Source organism: Tauraco erythrolophus, chromosome 6 (genome assembly GCF_009769465.1).
Source record: "Tauraco erythrolophus isolate bTauEry1 chromosome 6, bTauEry1.pri, whole genome shotgun sequence".
In the NCBI taxonomy this organism is placed as follows: Eukaryota; Metazoa; Chordata; class Aves; order Musophagiformes; family Musophagidae; genus Tauraco; species Tauraco erythrolophus.
In genome coordinates, this window is record NC_141470.1 from 33,976,703 (window position 1) to 33,992,962 (window position 16,260).

The window sequence follows — 16,260 nt, forward strand, 5'->3', positions numbered from 1 at the left end:
AGTCTTCAGACACTCTGGCTCTTTGAGGAGTAGGAAAATTGTTTCAACTTTAGAAACCACTGAAGGTATCACAGAGAAAAAAAAGCACGCATGTAGGACAGAAAGCAGTCAAGGCAGCTGACCACAGGATTTAAAACATGCCTAAGTATAGGGTAAAGAAAGACAACAAAGTAACTCCTAACTTTTATCCTTAGGAGAGTGACAAAAACTAGAAGCAGGAACAGTTGTTCTCTTCTTCCCTAGCTTTCCTCTCCCGTACAGTTTACTGTGTTTCTTTTCTTTTTATAAATAAGCCGCAACATCTGAAATTTCTTGCCACAGCCAAGAATCCCCTCAAGCTTTCAATACATAAAATACTTCAACACTGGCAGGCAATGACACCACAGGTTCATCCCAAACCTGCAGATGTTTGCACAGTCAGCCAGCAGACATGGCATGACCTCCACATCCTGTCCCTGGGGCAGGCTCGGCACACAGCTAACACACGCTCGCTGTTTCTGCATATTTTGCCTGCCTGTCTGTACCCCATCAGTTACGTCTTATATTTTGGTGATAAACTCTGGTGCAGAGAGTAATTTTTTGTTCCGTGTTTGGGGAAGATAAAGGGTGCTGATTCACAACCAGAATTCCTCAGCTTGGTAGCAGCAGGTACAACACAAAACGCTCCAGCAGGTCTTCACAGCATCACCTGCGTACAGCCTGCTTCGGGTACCAGAAGCACTTTTACTGCTTCTAATTGAACTGCAGCAGCTAAACAGTCTCAGAATGGTCTCCCACTCCAGCATTTCAGATCACTGTCAAAGCTGGGAACATGAAGGGCACCTGAACTTTGCCATGCACAAATCCACGCAACCGAAACACAGAATAAAAAACTTTTAAGTGTTGGCAAGTCTGACTAAAGCAGAGAGAAACTTGATCAGGAAGGAGCCAGAGCGGATAAAGTCAACAAAAACTGAAAGGGAGCTCAAGTCTCAGCTGATATTTAAGCTGACTTCACTTCGCTGACAGATTTCACATCTGAAAAAAAGGCCCCATGACTGTTCCCAAGCTGTACGTGGACAGAGAAGTCATTGAGCGAGAGGCCTGCAGGCTCCTTAAACCACTTACATCGCGAGGGGCCCCTGCTTGCCCACACTCTGCCGACAGCAATTCACACCTTGGCCCTCAGGTGAGGAAGACCATTCATGCAGCTTGAGGAAGCAAAACACAGGGGCAGAATACCCTATCATCATTTTATATAATAAGCAAAAGAAAAAAATATTCTGCTGAAGAGAACTACATTCCAGGAATTTTTCTATTTAAATCCCCAATGCTTCCCGAGTGCACAAAGTCAAACCAAGATTTCTCAAGTCCTTTGAGTCTTGCAAAACTGGCACTGCGAATGACTCTGGAAAAAATGAAGTGTTTTTTGTTTTTTTTTTTTTTTTTGTTCTGATGCACACACACTTATTGAAATCAAGAAAAAAAGAGAGAATAAATGTCTTTTGATGAGTTAGTATCTTATTTTACATACTTTTGCAGTTAGGTATGCAAATTGCACAGAACAAATGTACATATTTACACACACATTTGTACTATACCATAAAAAAATAGCAAAAGATTCTCTGCCCATAGTAACAGAAATGTGTGGGAATTGAAGAGCCATAGCATTTACTACTAGAATACAGAACTAATTGGTAGTCACTCCTGTTTGAAGGGTGTTTAAAGGCTGAGTGAAACAAATCTTACAGGTTTTGTTCAGTTGACATCAAATAGACATAATGATGCAAAATCCACCTCGTCACTAGTATTCAGTGGCCTGTCATTAGCAACGATTGCTGCACAACTGAAATAGCAGGGAGATGAGATTTTTCTCATTTCTAGCACACATCTAGAAGTAGCCAGCATGAAAGTCTCATCTATTCTATTACATCCTAAAGAACATAAAACAGACATACTGGGGCAAACCAAAGACCCAACTTGCCTTTTTCACCTCCAGCCGTGGCCAAAAGCAGAAGCTTAGAGGAGAACGGAGGAACAGGACAAGAATAAGCTTCTTCCCCCTGTATATTTCATGTCTCAACCAGCTGTGAATCAGAAACTTGCAGGGACAAACACACAAAGTCTGTATTTAGTGAAAAGCAATGGTTTTTCCCTTCTGCCAGTTTGCCATGTCTCCCCTCAAGCTTTTATTGAATGACATCCTGCAGCTAGTTCTGTGGCTTAACTACATGTTGCATGTGGAACACAGCACATCCTTTGGTTTGATCTAAATCTAGCTCCACCTAGCTTTGTTTGATGACCCGAGTTCTTCTGAAGGATGAAACAGTGAACAGTTTGCAGTCTCCATCCCTGCCTCTCACTGCTTTACAGATTCCTACTTCATCTCTTTTACATGGTGAAGAGTTCCAGCTGACCCAGTTCTTTCTCTGAACCCTTTCCATATCTACCATGCCATCCCTGAGCTAGAGAAGATCAGAACAGCAGACGTATTGACATTAAACAGAGGCTCTGACAACAGCTTTGTGGAAAGTTCCTTCAGTGACATCAGTCTACTAAGCAGAAGAAAGTATTAACTAGCAGTAGCCCTCGGTGAGGCTCTTTCCTCCAGGCTACTACTCTAACAGCACTTAATTCCCTTAAAAATAAACATGAATATTAACAGTTGGGGTGTATTTCAACAGCCAACAAAATCAGCTGGGAAATCCATACCATCAGCTTCCCTAGTATGGGACTTGGCATGAACTGCACACACTGTCATCCTGAAAGATGATCTCGTGGGTAATGGAGGGACCATCAAACGCTCTCCCAGCTCCAGGACACTGAAGTCAGACTGTTCCAGTCAGACTGCTTACTGGAAACTTTGCTGCTGTTGCCAAGGCCAGGTTTATGGAGAATAGTGAAAGCCTATGGCCAAGCTAGAAGGTCTAATGCCAACTATGAAATTAAGCTGTCATCTTAGAAAGAAGCATATATTTATTATACATGCAGGGTACTTAAAAGCCTATTCCCTGTTTGAGTTAATGGGCGTTGCAAGCACAGAAAGATAAAGAAAAAAAGGTTTTCCTTCTTTCTCTATATTAAACATTAGAGACAGAAGAACATTTAATACAGCAAGTCAGTGGGACATAAACAGCCTTCCCAGGACCCACAATAATATTACATCCCATTTTGTTGTGGTTTTGTGGTTGTTTTTTTTTTTTTAAGGCATTGTCACATTCTCTTGTTTTCTGCCATCTCTGCTTTGACTTAAGGCAACCATCAGCAAAGAAGCTGAGTAACACTTGCCAATTTGCTGTTGCTGAGGAGTGAAATCTTCGGGAGACAGCAAATCTAGATTACAACAAATCCAATGACAGCAAAAAAAAAAGATAGGGAATGCATGCACACCCAAAGGAGAGAATCACTGGCAGAAATATTAATTTTACCTTAACTGCTCAGCTCTAAAATGCTAACTGTTTGTTCCTTCTTACTCTTGACTGCTTCTAATGCTCCTTAAAACATTTTTTAAAGTAGTGTCTCTGAAGCTATGAGCTATTGCAGGAAAACAGGGCTCGGATGTCTGCAGTTGTACATTATTTATGCAATAATATTCCTCTAGTAATGGCCTTCTGAGAAATACATGGTCAGATTCATAAAAAGGTCTCTCATTCCTGGTCCCTTAAGTACACACATTCAAACATACATCTAGTGCCTGCACAATAAAAATAAAAATGATGGATGAGGTAAGGGACTCATCTGACTGTCTAATAAACTAGATGGTTATTAAAGAGATGGGGTGTTTGTTTACCTTACAAAGCTCAAAAGAGAGGGTGTCTAGCAGCATCTAACCAAAAGCTTGTGCTTAACAGTTCTCACGCTCAGCTTGCAGGGCTAGACGCAGCCAATGTGCTGCTCTGGGGACAAGGCAGCCTCCTCCAGTTGCTCTCCTGACACATAGCTCTCATTGCTGTCAGAGTCAAAGGACCAAGCGCACATCACTGGGCTGTGAGGATGCTGTGGATGGTTAGGGAAGATTTGCCATCCAACCACCAGAGATTTTTTTTTTAATATTGCTCTTCTGCACCCAATTTTTTTCTCATTAAAAGAAGGAGATTGTGACATCAAAACAAGATTATGACACCTTGGAGAGATGCCTACACCCTCGAGAGACAAGAGTCCTTCTTCTAAACCAGGCAAAAGGTAGAGTGTAACTTCCCTCTGTGCTCTACCCAGCCTCAATGAGCCTATGTGAATAGGCTAACCCCAGAGCTACAGGCTATGCCAGGCAGGGCAGATTTCCTTCTCTTTCCCTCTCTCACTTTGATCTGGACCAGGGAAACTTTTCCCATGGAGTTCTCACAGAAAGCTTCAGTTTTAATGAACAAGCATTCATCAGAAGGGGAGAAGGCGGCCTTTTACTGAAGGATTCTTGACCAGCCCTCATTGTTAGTGCTGTAGCAGGGACCTGACTTCAAAATGCCATTCCAAAAAAAATCAAACACATGCCTTTCCCAAATTTTTTTGTTCAACTTCCAGCTCTCCCCTCCATGAGGAACTAGTGCAGCACAGAAAAGGCAGCAGTATTGATACCTAAGTGCCAAGTTCCTACTGACAACCTGTGCCAAGCCAAAACAGAGGACCACATGTTTTTGTGCCTCAGTTTTCTCCTTAGTGAGAGAAAGTGTTTTCCTATCTCCCAGGAAAGCTCAATTCAAGAAGGGCTGATTTCTTGTTTTTATTTAGCCTGTCTTTACACTGCTCTGGCAGAGATGAGGAGACTTGAACTGGTCATTTTATCATAGCACACACACCAGCTTAAAGGTGGTTTTGCGTGATATAAGGGAGCTCTAATGTGAACAGGACTCAGGTCTGCTCTTGGAGAACAGGTGCCTCATCCCAGTACAGTTTACAAAAGCTGCAGGCAGAAAGCCCAGCCTCATTCCGCAGAGAAAGTTCAGCACAGGTTATATGCATCAGCCCATATCTGCATTCCCTCCACCTCAGAGAGGAAAGAGAATTCGAAAAGCCTTGGGTATGCACACGCACGAGGGCTGGCAGGACTAGCAAAGCAATGCAGTGGATAGGCACTAGCTGCCTGTCCCCAGAGCAGGGCTATGGGCAGAGAGAGAAACAACCCCTTCTGTGTATACTAGGAGCACAATAACAGCTGAGCAAATACAGCTCATGGGGATAGCATAAATCTCTCTGCACCTCTGTTAGTCATCAGCACTGCTACCCACTCCACCCTGTTCTGTCTGGGGCTGTGATTCTTCCAGGGTATTCTGGCTAATGTAAAGGTGAAGAGAAAAACAAACCTGGCAGGTGCTCCCACACTGTACCAGTTGAGCAGTCCTTGCTTTACTTTAGTACTTGCTCAATTTCATTTCTCAAGGCATAGGCTACAGAGGAAGCAGAGGTTACTACACATTCCAGTGCTGAACAAGTACAATGCAGAGGTTTAACAGGTGGCTTATAATTTTAAATGCATTGTTCCAAGTGGCTCATTAAACTTCAGCTATATAGGAACACATCCTTCCTCTGCCATTTTCCTTCTGCCCAAAGTGATACAGCTGCACTGCACTCCTGCCAATGCTACATGATGAGAAGCCCATTCAATATCTACTCTCTAGCTCGAAATAAGGAGGAATGGCTGAAGGAAGCACTGTCTCAGGGATTAGAGTGAACTTGCTGAGGGGCTTTTTGATGCACAACCTGTTGCTCACTTTACAGAACCTGTGGGCATTGGGTGCTGCCCAGCTGGGAAAGAAGTCTGCTCCACGGGGTTTCCAAATCACATAGGAATAAAGCTCCACCCCGCACATTGTGAAACCTATCTGTCCCTGCAATACTCTCTCAACTGTCTTTCAGGCAGGGCTTGGACTCTTTCTACCATCTCATCTCTCAAGCAGTCAGTCACACAGTCCTAGCCCTCCTAGAGCTGCAGCCAGACAAGCTGAAGGATGGCAGAAGGAGAACAATAGAGGTTGTTTTACAGCTACAGCACATCACTCTGACAAAAAAATGCCAATATTTGCATTTTCACAGACAATGTATTAGATGGAACTCTGATTAAGTTCTGGCTCATTAGAGTATATATTAAGTTGTGCTATTCTCATAAGCAAATGAGGAAAACGTAGACTATGTACAATTACTATGAGATAACTATCTAACACTGCAGGTTAAGTAAAACATGCTCCAAAAGGAGAGGTCTCAAAAGTTCTCTGTGAAACAGTTCTTCAGTATTGAAAGCAATCATGAGACTTATCTTGTATCAAATTAAACGACCAATTTGGCTAGTGGAACACAGCATCCAATTTACAGATTAAAATTCAGAAAAGAATTCAAAGTCATCTTCATAAATGGTTTTAAATCAACATGATCAAGTACAAACTATAACAACCAGCAAGGAGAAATCCTGTGCACAGACAGAAAATTACTGGTGAGACAGGAAAACTTGGAAAAAAAATGATCAGGAACTTAGGTAGACCACAGAAAAGTCTGCAACTTCATGACATTGCAAACAACAACAACAAAAATCAAAACAGGTAAATCTAGCTGTGGGATGTACCGACAGGGGCCTCGCATAAGTAACAGGCACTAAGGAATGGTGAGCCTTTAAATCAGCCCCGTGTCCAGCTCTGGGCACTGCACTTTGAGGGAGAGGTGGACCATTTGGCAAGAGTGCAGGAGAGAGCAAAGTCACGGGCAGAGGTCTAGGAAACTTGATCTATGAGAAAAGGCTGAAAGAATTCCATTTGTTTAGTCTAGGGATGACATTCAGTCTTCTGAGACATAAAAGCTGTTATACAAAAAAAGATGGCCATAGATCATGTTTTTTTCGTCCCCATGGGTAGTTCAAGTAGCAGTCAGCTTACTTGGAGAAAGGAGACTTAGGTTTAATATAAAAAAAGCCCTGGTGATTAACTGTTCACTCATTGGAAGAGGCAGTGGGATCCCTGCCACTGCATTAGGAACAGGTTACACGTCAGAGCTGCTCTTAACTGGATATGACCCTGAGTTAAAATGAGGAGGAAAAAAAACTACGCAACCTCTTCAGGTCTTTTCCACTCTCCTCACACAGACTGAGAAGCTCCTGCAGATCCTAGATGACTGAGGCAACCTCTTTGCAAACACAGCCTAAAATATTGAAGATTTGATCTGGTTTAAGTTTCCAGATTTTGAGGTCTGATCTTCCTAATGCAGCTGGCTTTCATATTCTGTATGACAGCTGTAGCTGGGCAGTACCTTTGCAACAACAACAGTTTCTGTAGCCCAAGCAGAGGAAGTTTGGCACCAAAATGCATCCCTCTTCAGTTCTTCACATCAGGATGGTTCCTGAGCAGTAGAAAAGCTTTCAACCTTAAGACACTGCCCTTGTAGTTTTGAGCGGAAGCTACCCAGAGCCTGCATTTTTTCCTTCCCTAACTCGTCTTTTCCATTTCACATAGTTTCTAAGCACTGTTAGCTTGTGGTATACCTAGCTTTGAGATAAGCCACCTGGTTTTGAACACATTCATTCAGCTTCCCTACACTCACTGCACTCCTTCCATACTGAAGAATGCTATTCAATAACATGTGAAGCCATAGGTGTTTCCATTGGAGCCTTAACATTATCGGGAAACTATTTTCACTTCCACACCTGTTTTTAATAGTGCTTGGAACAACTAGCACAGCAATTGTTGAACTTGCCTAGCTCTGCTGGCTGGAGTATACAAGCACACTATTTTTACAGTATTGTAAGTGTATAATTATAGGACACCAAATACAAAGCTTTTGAAAACTGTCACAAGTAGGTAAAAAGTATTTCAGACTGGTCTTCCTACTTACAGTAACATTCTTTTTTTAATGCTACTGCTGGTGAGTAAAAGGAGGGAAGAGAGACAGGTTTATAGTGTGATGAGTCTCTTCACGTAATGACAGATCAGCTTTTTCCTGTACTATTTAGCAATTTACGATGAGGTAGAGGGAATTGCCTCTGACAGGAGTGCTAACACTCTCTCTTGGACATTTAGCTTGAGCCAGCTACCTCTGGGCAAAATGTTCAGGCTTTGGAAGCTCAGTGATGTAATACATTGGATTCAGACATCGGCCACAGGACAGAGAAACTGCTCCCAGTTCATCAGTGTCATGAGATGGAGGTAGCCCTCTTCCACGGTCTGGGCTGAAAGGCGAGGGAAGGACTACAGAGTGATACTATAGCTGAGGTTAGTGTTCTTCCCAGCAGGATTTCTCTGAATTTCAGCCTTACAGAGGCAACAGTCCCTCCAGCTGTGGGATCCCAACCCCATGCATTCTGGAGGTCCCGGCTCCAGAGAGAAGCTGCAGTTTTAGTGCTATCGGAGCTTGTTCAATGAGCCCAAGATGAGGTGGGAGACTGATGACACCAGCAGGACCACAGATCTCCCTGCATTATAAATGGTGAAACTAGAGAAATGCCATTCCATTCACCCAGAGTGAGGGTAGCCAGTTTAACTGGAGATTGAATGCTGCCTTGCTTTTTAAGCATACTCCCATCTCTTTGCCTGGCTCTGAAGGTGGGATCTCTGCTCAGTCTTCTTTCCTGACTCTTCGGAGACAACCCTTGGGACTTTCTACCAAGAGGTCTTGCCAGATACTTACACACCATTTCAACAGCCTGAAAAGCATACAGTTAAGCCACCCCTGAACTGCACTACAAAATATACTCACTGGCTCTCATTGATCACTGTCTTATTTTGGTGGTCTGGCAAAACGCAAAAACAAGAGAACGGGAACATGAGAATGGCAGCTTTTACTCATGTCCCCTCCCCCTCATGACATATACAGGACTCTCAGAACACAGCTCACAGGTCTGTTGACATCAGTTTGAAAGCAAAGAGAACACCATTGACATACAGGGAGATTGTAACGAGGCGAGTGTCACTTTCTCTTCCAAAGCAACAAGTGACAGGATGAAAAGAAATGGCCTCAAGTTGCACCAGGGGAGGTTTAGATTGGATATTAGGAAAAATTTCTTCACCGAATGGGTTATCAGGCCGCCCAGGGAAGTGGTTAAGTCACTATACCTGAAAGTATTTAAAAGACTTGTAGACATGGGTTAGTGGTGGACTTGACAGTGTTAGGTTAACAGTTGGACTCAACTTAAAGGTCTTTTTCAACCTAAATGATTATGACACCAAACGTCCCATGCTGCAGCTCTACAAGCCCTACTGATATTCCTGCAGGGCCTCATGCATTTCCCTTATCTACTCACTCCATCTCTGAGACTCAAAGTGGAGAATCTCTTCACCTTACACCTGGCACTAGAAGGAGGAAGTCTTCATGGGAGGGGTAGGGTTTTCCAGCAGTTCTGGAATGCAACTCTGCTCCCTCACAGCCTTGTGCTCTACTAGGTGATATCCACAGCCTCCTTGAACAATGCAGGGGGTAGCAGACACTCTTAGGGATACACTGATCTGTGTACCACTGAACCCTTTTTTTCTTCAGTTGTCTACTTGCAAATAATTTCCAAGCACCACTAGGGCTTTTAGTTTCAGGAGAAGCCTGGGTCTAAACTTTTTCCAGAGTGCAGGTCAAGCTGTTGCTTTGAAACAGCTCCTCTGTATTTGTGACACCTTAAAGTGTTATAATCTTTCTTGTGAAGTTGACAAGCACATTTCGAGAGAGGCAAGAAGGTGAGTCAATACATGTAGTCTATCTGCAGGCATCAATATATGTTCAAATGGATGTCTGAAGTGCAGATCCACATACAAGCCTGTGCTGAACATTGCTATTGCATAGAGCATGGAGCACTTTGCTGCTAAGGAATTACTTCAGCAAATCAATGCAACCCCTCCAATATGAACCAGCTCCCGCTAACACGTAAAACAAACTCCATAAAGTTGATCTCTCCACTTTCTGTTTGTCTCTGTATGTCCAGGTAATGTCTGGTACTGGAGCTTATTTCCTTTCCTTTCCCCTCCAAATCCTCAGTGGTTTTAAATGCAGGGCTGGTTTTTTTTTTCCCCCCTTTTACTCCAGCTTCTTATATCTGTCCACTCACCTTAACTGGCAGCTGTAGAGCAGCAGTTATGACTCCATGTCTAGAGTAATTTGTTTTCTTTCTTTGGGGGATATGGCGGGGGGAGTGACTGAATTCTTTAGGAATGATTTATCACATAGCACTCAAGGGGAGCTTCATTTATTTGCCTAGCTGCATATGGTTTAACACCTATGGTTGCATGCCGATTATTATACAATGTTATTTTTCCCACTTGTATACTTTACACCTTTTCACAGAGCAGATTAACCAGTCCCCAATGGCATGTTATTTATGACTTTGTTTGCTGGCTGTCTGGGAAGGGTCCTAGTCCTAGATTCTTCTGTTCTCCTTGCTTCTGCTCTCCCCTACATACTCCCTTCTTCACCACACCTGTCACACTGAGACTGTGGGAGAATCACGCTTGAGCACCACATATAACGTAGCTTCTCAGAACTTCCAGAGGGAGGAAGAGACAGAGACCTCCCAAGCAGCAGTCAAGATAGAAAAGAGTGGCTGAACCACAGATGGAGCCAGAGGGAAAGGATGGATAAAAAGGGATAAACATCACATTTTGGCTTGCGAAAAAGCAGGAACTCAACGGAAAAGAGCATAGAGATTCGCTGTGAAAATATAATGGAATTAGTAAGTTTTCATATCATACTCAACAGGAGCTTCTCCTGAGATTGCTTCATTTGGTATCGAGCCAGAAACTAAATCAAAATGAATTCAAAACCAAACCAAAACAAACTCTCACAAAAAGATGGGGTGTGAGGACTAATACAAAGGTCTGAAGATAAATAGTTGTGGCAGGTGGGACAGTAAAGTGACAGATTTTAGCCCAACAGCTTTGACTGGTCAGAGGAACACTGTGTTGGGAGGCACTTACTCAAGATGCAGTAAAAAAGCCAAGGACACATTAATAGAGGACAGTAGAAAAGGCAAAAGCTTTCTGACTCATTAGTTCCTTTTCATGAACTCTTGTTCTTCACATCACTGACACTTCTTTCTTCCTCTGCAGCTATGGAGACGTTCAAAAGCCATTACTTCCAGGTGTTATGCCCAGAGGAGATGGAAGCACCAGAGGAGGACTGCAGTCAGTATTAGGATGTCATTCCTGGTCACTAAAATTCTCCAATTCCAATGCCACTGTAACATTTATTCAGATGCCAGTAAAGCACAATTGTGCCTGGCTACCTCCGCTTCTCAACCTGCTTTCCTGCTAAAGTGAGACCAACTTTTGCTTCCAGTCATTTGCTCCATTTGGTCCCCTGACTAACACCAACCAGTCACAAATTCTGGGGAAGAGCCTAAAATCCTGTTATAGATGTTTGGATAATAACGCTAACACAACTGGCATGGAGAGCCAGACAGCCAGTTTGGAACTAATACAACTAGTTTAGTTGTAGCAGAAAGTAGGAGAAAAGTAGCAGGAGAAATAGAAGCCCATGGTCTCATATGCCTTTAAATAACGAGGCAGGGAGTGCTGCACACCAAGAGTAGGACAAGTCAACTAAGCAACAAGGCTGAGAAGACAGGATAAAGACAGGTAAGAAACTGCCCCCATTCAAAACAATGCTTTGCTTTTCAAGAACCTCGTCTGAATCTACCTGCAGCTCCCTAGTCTCTGCAGTGTTCCGTGTTTCCAAGGCACAAGGAAATCTGCTCCAACTCCAAATAACTATACACTTAAATGGGTGCACTGTCTCCCCACTCTGGAAAATATAGGCGTTCAAGCTCCTTGGGGTTAGTCCTCAGTGCTAAAAGGGAAAGTCCTAACAACAAATCAATCTTTTGTCTAACCTTGGTTATTTTTGGTGTATTCCACCAAGTCTGTCATATTCCTTTTTAAGGGCAAATCAGCAGGCCCTGTCCTGCTATACATTAGTTGGTTTCACCTGACAATCTGACTCAGAAGGAACTACACTGATTCTTAATATAGGTGGCTTAAAAGCAGACTCTTTGTTAATGTATGGGATCTTAGAGACACTCCATATGGCTAAGGCAACGTATCCTGAGTACTTTTTCCCTAGGAGGAATCATTATCCCTGATCCTTTAGAAAGGTATGCAGCAAAATGCTATCACTTCCTAGGTGAGTACTAGAAAGAGGGACCTATTTTAGGGTGCCATGTGGGTTTTCTAGCCTTTTCTTTTCTGCAAGTGGGAAAAAACTTTAAGCAAAAATAGACAAACCAGAGAACTCAGGTCTTAGTAGTACACTTGATATAATCACATCCCACCTCACCATGTGGATCTCTGGAGACAAACTGCACACAAGAGCACACAGGCTCCCTTTGGGGTGGATGGATGGCTGTGCTTCTTGGAAAAGTATATACAGACATGCAGTTTTCAAGCTGTTCCTTTCTCCCTCTGCAAAGCCCTAAAGTTTAGGCTTCAAGTGAATTCAATTAACAAAAAGAAATGTGAATACCACCAATCTTGTTTTCAAAGCTCATTTACAGTTATGCTCCATCCACTTAAGAGCTCCTGACAGCAGCAAGCTCTGTTGCTGGAAAGCTGCCACATGAAATGCCTGTATCATGCTTGGGTGCTAGAGCCGAATAGAATAGGTCACATGGAGTTGGCCCCCATTCAACAAGCACGATCTTGAAATAAACAGCTATAGGTTTTTCCCTCTTTTTTTTTTATTTTAACTAGGAACACACAAACCTGTCTTCAGCTGCTAACCTTAATACATTACTCATTCTTCCTTTCAAATAACGTCATGTTCAAAACCCCAGTGACTGCAGAATATTTACTTGAGGCTGCTACTGCTGGTTTCTCTAGAACTGTTTATTTTTCCATGCATGAGGTCATTACATCACTCTGTGGTTTTCTTAAAGGTTGTCAGGGTAGGTTGGAATCTCTTGCTAACTAAAACCAAATCACTAAGTAGCACAAACAGATTTGGAGATAACCCAGCTCTGGAAACGAGGACAACCATAGATTCCTCGGTGGAGATGGGATGCTCCCAAACAGGGAGCCATTAGATTTCTTGGAAGCGGGATACATTATCAAGCATTTCCCTAGATTAAGAACTGTAAAAAACCAGTCATTTGGACTGTTCCAAGCTGGAACAGGTTGGGAGGGAGGCAGTAGGAAAGTAGCAGGCTCAAATGGTACAAGTAGAATGAAAAGACAGTTCCCACTCATGCTGATTACAGAATGGCCATTGCAAAGGTCTCATCATCTGTATCACCTCCTGCTCTGGTAGTATTAAAAATAAAAGGACACATCACAGAGGGCAGTGCTACATAACAGACTCAGTTTGGGGTATCCATGAGTGTGCACACATGAGTGTGCATGTTTGGGGAAGGTGAAAATCAATTCAAAACAAGCATCAGAAAATGTTTTTGTCATCCTGTCACAGCAAACAAGATATTGTGTTGATCTAGATCCTTCACTTGCCCAAAAAGAAAAATTGACTTTTGGGCTTTTAGGATTCATAAAGGCGGAAGAATAAGTTCATAAGTGTAGAAAAACAACTTTTCTGCTATTCAACAGTCCAGATGTTAGAGTATGTTCATATCATGGTTCCTGCCTCTGGCCAAGATTTGAACCTGCGTCTCACCCTACTGAGAGAGAGACTTAGTTGTCATTTCATTCTTTAAGGCAGACTGGGGTAACAGCACTGGCAATCCCTCCTCCTAGCGATGCTGTTTTACTTAGCATAGAAAAATTCACTGGCAAAATGCCTGGAGGCATATAGATTCTCAGTCAAGTGCTCTAATCACCAGGCTAGAGTCATTCTGCTTTTCCTGATCTTTAGCTTAATTAGTATTTACACATGCCAAGCAAAATGTATATGCTCCGAAAGAGAGGACTCTTTCAGGAGAACCTCTTCTGTTTGTCAACACCAAATGAAAGGTGGAACACTCAGACTTCAAACGCAGCTCTTATGAGATACAGGCTGTGTACACAACAGTGTCACTCTGCAACGCTCAGCTCCCTGGTGGCTGGTTCACTCTGAAGCCTAGCATTGACCAGAGACAATGACAGCAAATTACAAAGCCTATTTGTCTCCATATAGCAATTCTTAAATTCTCTTCATGGTTGATATAGTAATGGTGCTAGCTTTCCAAGGTGCCCAGTGTCAGTGCTGATTAGAGAGCAGCACACATCCTCTGACAGTAGTATCTACTGGACTTCGCTGCAAAGGACAGGGCTATATAACGACCACAGGGAGTAGAAAGATCAAGGTTAAGCATTTCAATATACAAACTCCAAGGAATAGGGTAGGCTTTCAAGAACACAAGACCAATAAAAAAGAACCAAAATAAGAGTTAGGCTGGATGTTACAAAAAGAAATCCTGAGATTGAGCTCAGACAGCAGAGCAGCTTCCTGTGGGAAGAAGTGAAATCTTTATTGCCCAAGGCATTCATACTACACTAGAAAATACTGCACTTGATATAGTATAAACATTCACTATCCCTAAGGTAGTAGATTAGATGACCTACTAGGTCTTTTCTCACCTCTAATTTTCAATGATCTCACTAAATTTCTGCAAGAGGATACCAGGCTGTACCTGCTTCAAGACAGTAAGTGCAAGCTCAGAGAGACAACATAGCTGAGCGAATACCAAAACCAAAAATCCAATCTTGCACTAGTAAAATTTACCTTAACCCTCTAAAAATAAACGAAAAATCAGAAGTGTGCTGAGCATTAACATTTCAAGCTGACAAGGGCCAAAAGCAATTAAAACCATCCCCTAATTTTGCATGTCCATATCGTGACAGCTGTTTCATCATCTTCAGCCAAGACAGACTTGAAGACACTTGATTCTAAGTGATAATTATCCTCCCCAATTCTTTGTTGTTCGATTTTACCTACCCTACATTGGCTTTTCACATATATGACAAGGGATGAAAGGAATGAAAGATACCACACAAGGGGACAAGGCGCTACTGATTGAAAGAAACAGAGTGAAGAAGTAGTCCACACTTAACATCATCTAAACCATAGCTCTATTTTGATGAGACAGCATTTCTTAATATCAATAATTTGGTGTAAGAAACAGAGATGGCTGTGTATTTATATGGCCTAATGCGAAAATTTGCAGCTAAAAATTGGCAACCCCACCTCTTAATGAGATCCTACAGCAAATGAGTGTCTGTCAGGGCAATCAGTAAGGCCGAGTCAGATGAACCACACATCTTTTAGCTTGCTGTAGAAACCACCTCTTACAGAACTCCTGAATTTTCTGGAAGACCATATATTTTTGATTTGTAGCATGCACCCACAATAATCTTGTTTGAATAACAGAAACGACATCAGAACCAATTGGAAAAAAAAAAGCAGACAAAAGTAGACTCACAAAAGGAACTCTTCCATGAACAAAACTCCAGTTTACATCAGGCAGCTTCCTGAGGAAACACTTAAAGACTGCCTTTACAACGTGAAAGCCAGTCTCCTTTGGCTCTGTCAGGCCAAGAAGGGGTAGGAGACATGGTCTCAAGTAAAAGACCCTCCCACTCCCAAGTGTCTTTGTAGCCTCCTAGAACCCAGACCTACGAACTCTTATTTCCATCACAGCTACTAGGTTTGCTGCATTAGAAGGAAAGTTGGTCTCCAAGATAGGTAGGACCCACTACATTGGATTTTAATATTAAACTGTTACCTTCAATCGCACTGTGAGCTTCTGCTTGTCCCAGTAGCTCACAAAACACAAGCTGCATTTGCCCTCCCATGAAAGGCATCCTTAAAGAAGAATGCTGATACTCCTACACCATCTGAAGCTTCTGGATGATTCCCACTAGCAGACCTAGATTCCTACCCAGACCACTCTGCTACAAAAACAGACAGGAGGTGAGGCACAGCAGACTGCTGCTAAAACTGAGGTCTGGGCAAAGATGGATGTCCTCCTGCCAAGAGCTTTTCTCCACTCTGCAGCAAAAGAATCTCACCTAACCTAGCTCTGACTTCTCCCTGGCAGTTAGGAAGTGGTACAGGAAGGTTAAGGGAACTACTGAGTGCCACGAATGCTCTCCAGCTATTCCAGAAACACCAGGTGACAAGGTACTTGAAGCTATTACAATTTACCTGTTCTGGGGACTAGAGTTGTTCCTAACAGCTGTTCCAGACATATGTTGTTTCACAAAATATATGCAATAGTAGCCGCTCCTATTTAAACCTTAAAGTAAACCCATGGCTTTTTAAGGCAATTTTCTTCTTCTGATATTCCCTTTACCTTCTTCCTTTCTCCTACTTCAGTTAAAATATATCAAATAGAAACCATTCTTATCAAAAATCCCTGACTTTCCCACATTCTTCCAGTTTCTTGTGATTTCTGTGACTCCATAC

The 16,260-nt window shown here is 42.6% G+C and overlaps 1 protein-coding gene across 1 annotated transcript in view; it reads right to left on the reverse strand.

Annotated features, from left to right (window-relative positions):
* SMOC1 (SPARC related modular calcium binding 1) overlaps nt 1–16,260 on the reverse strand; it is a 129,833-nt gene that overhangs the window by 23,402 nt on the left and 90,171 nt on the right. The gene's annotated exons all lie outside the window — the stretch shown is intronic.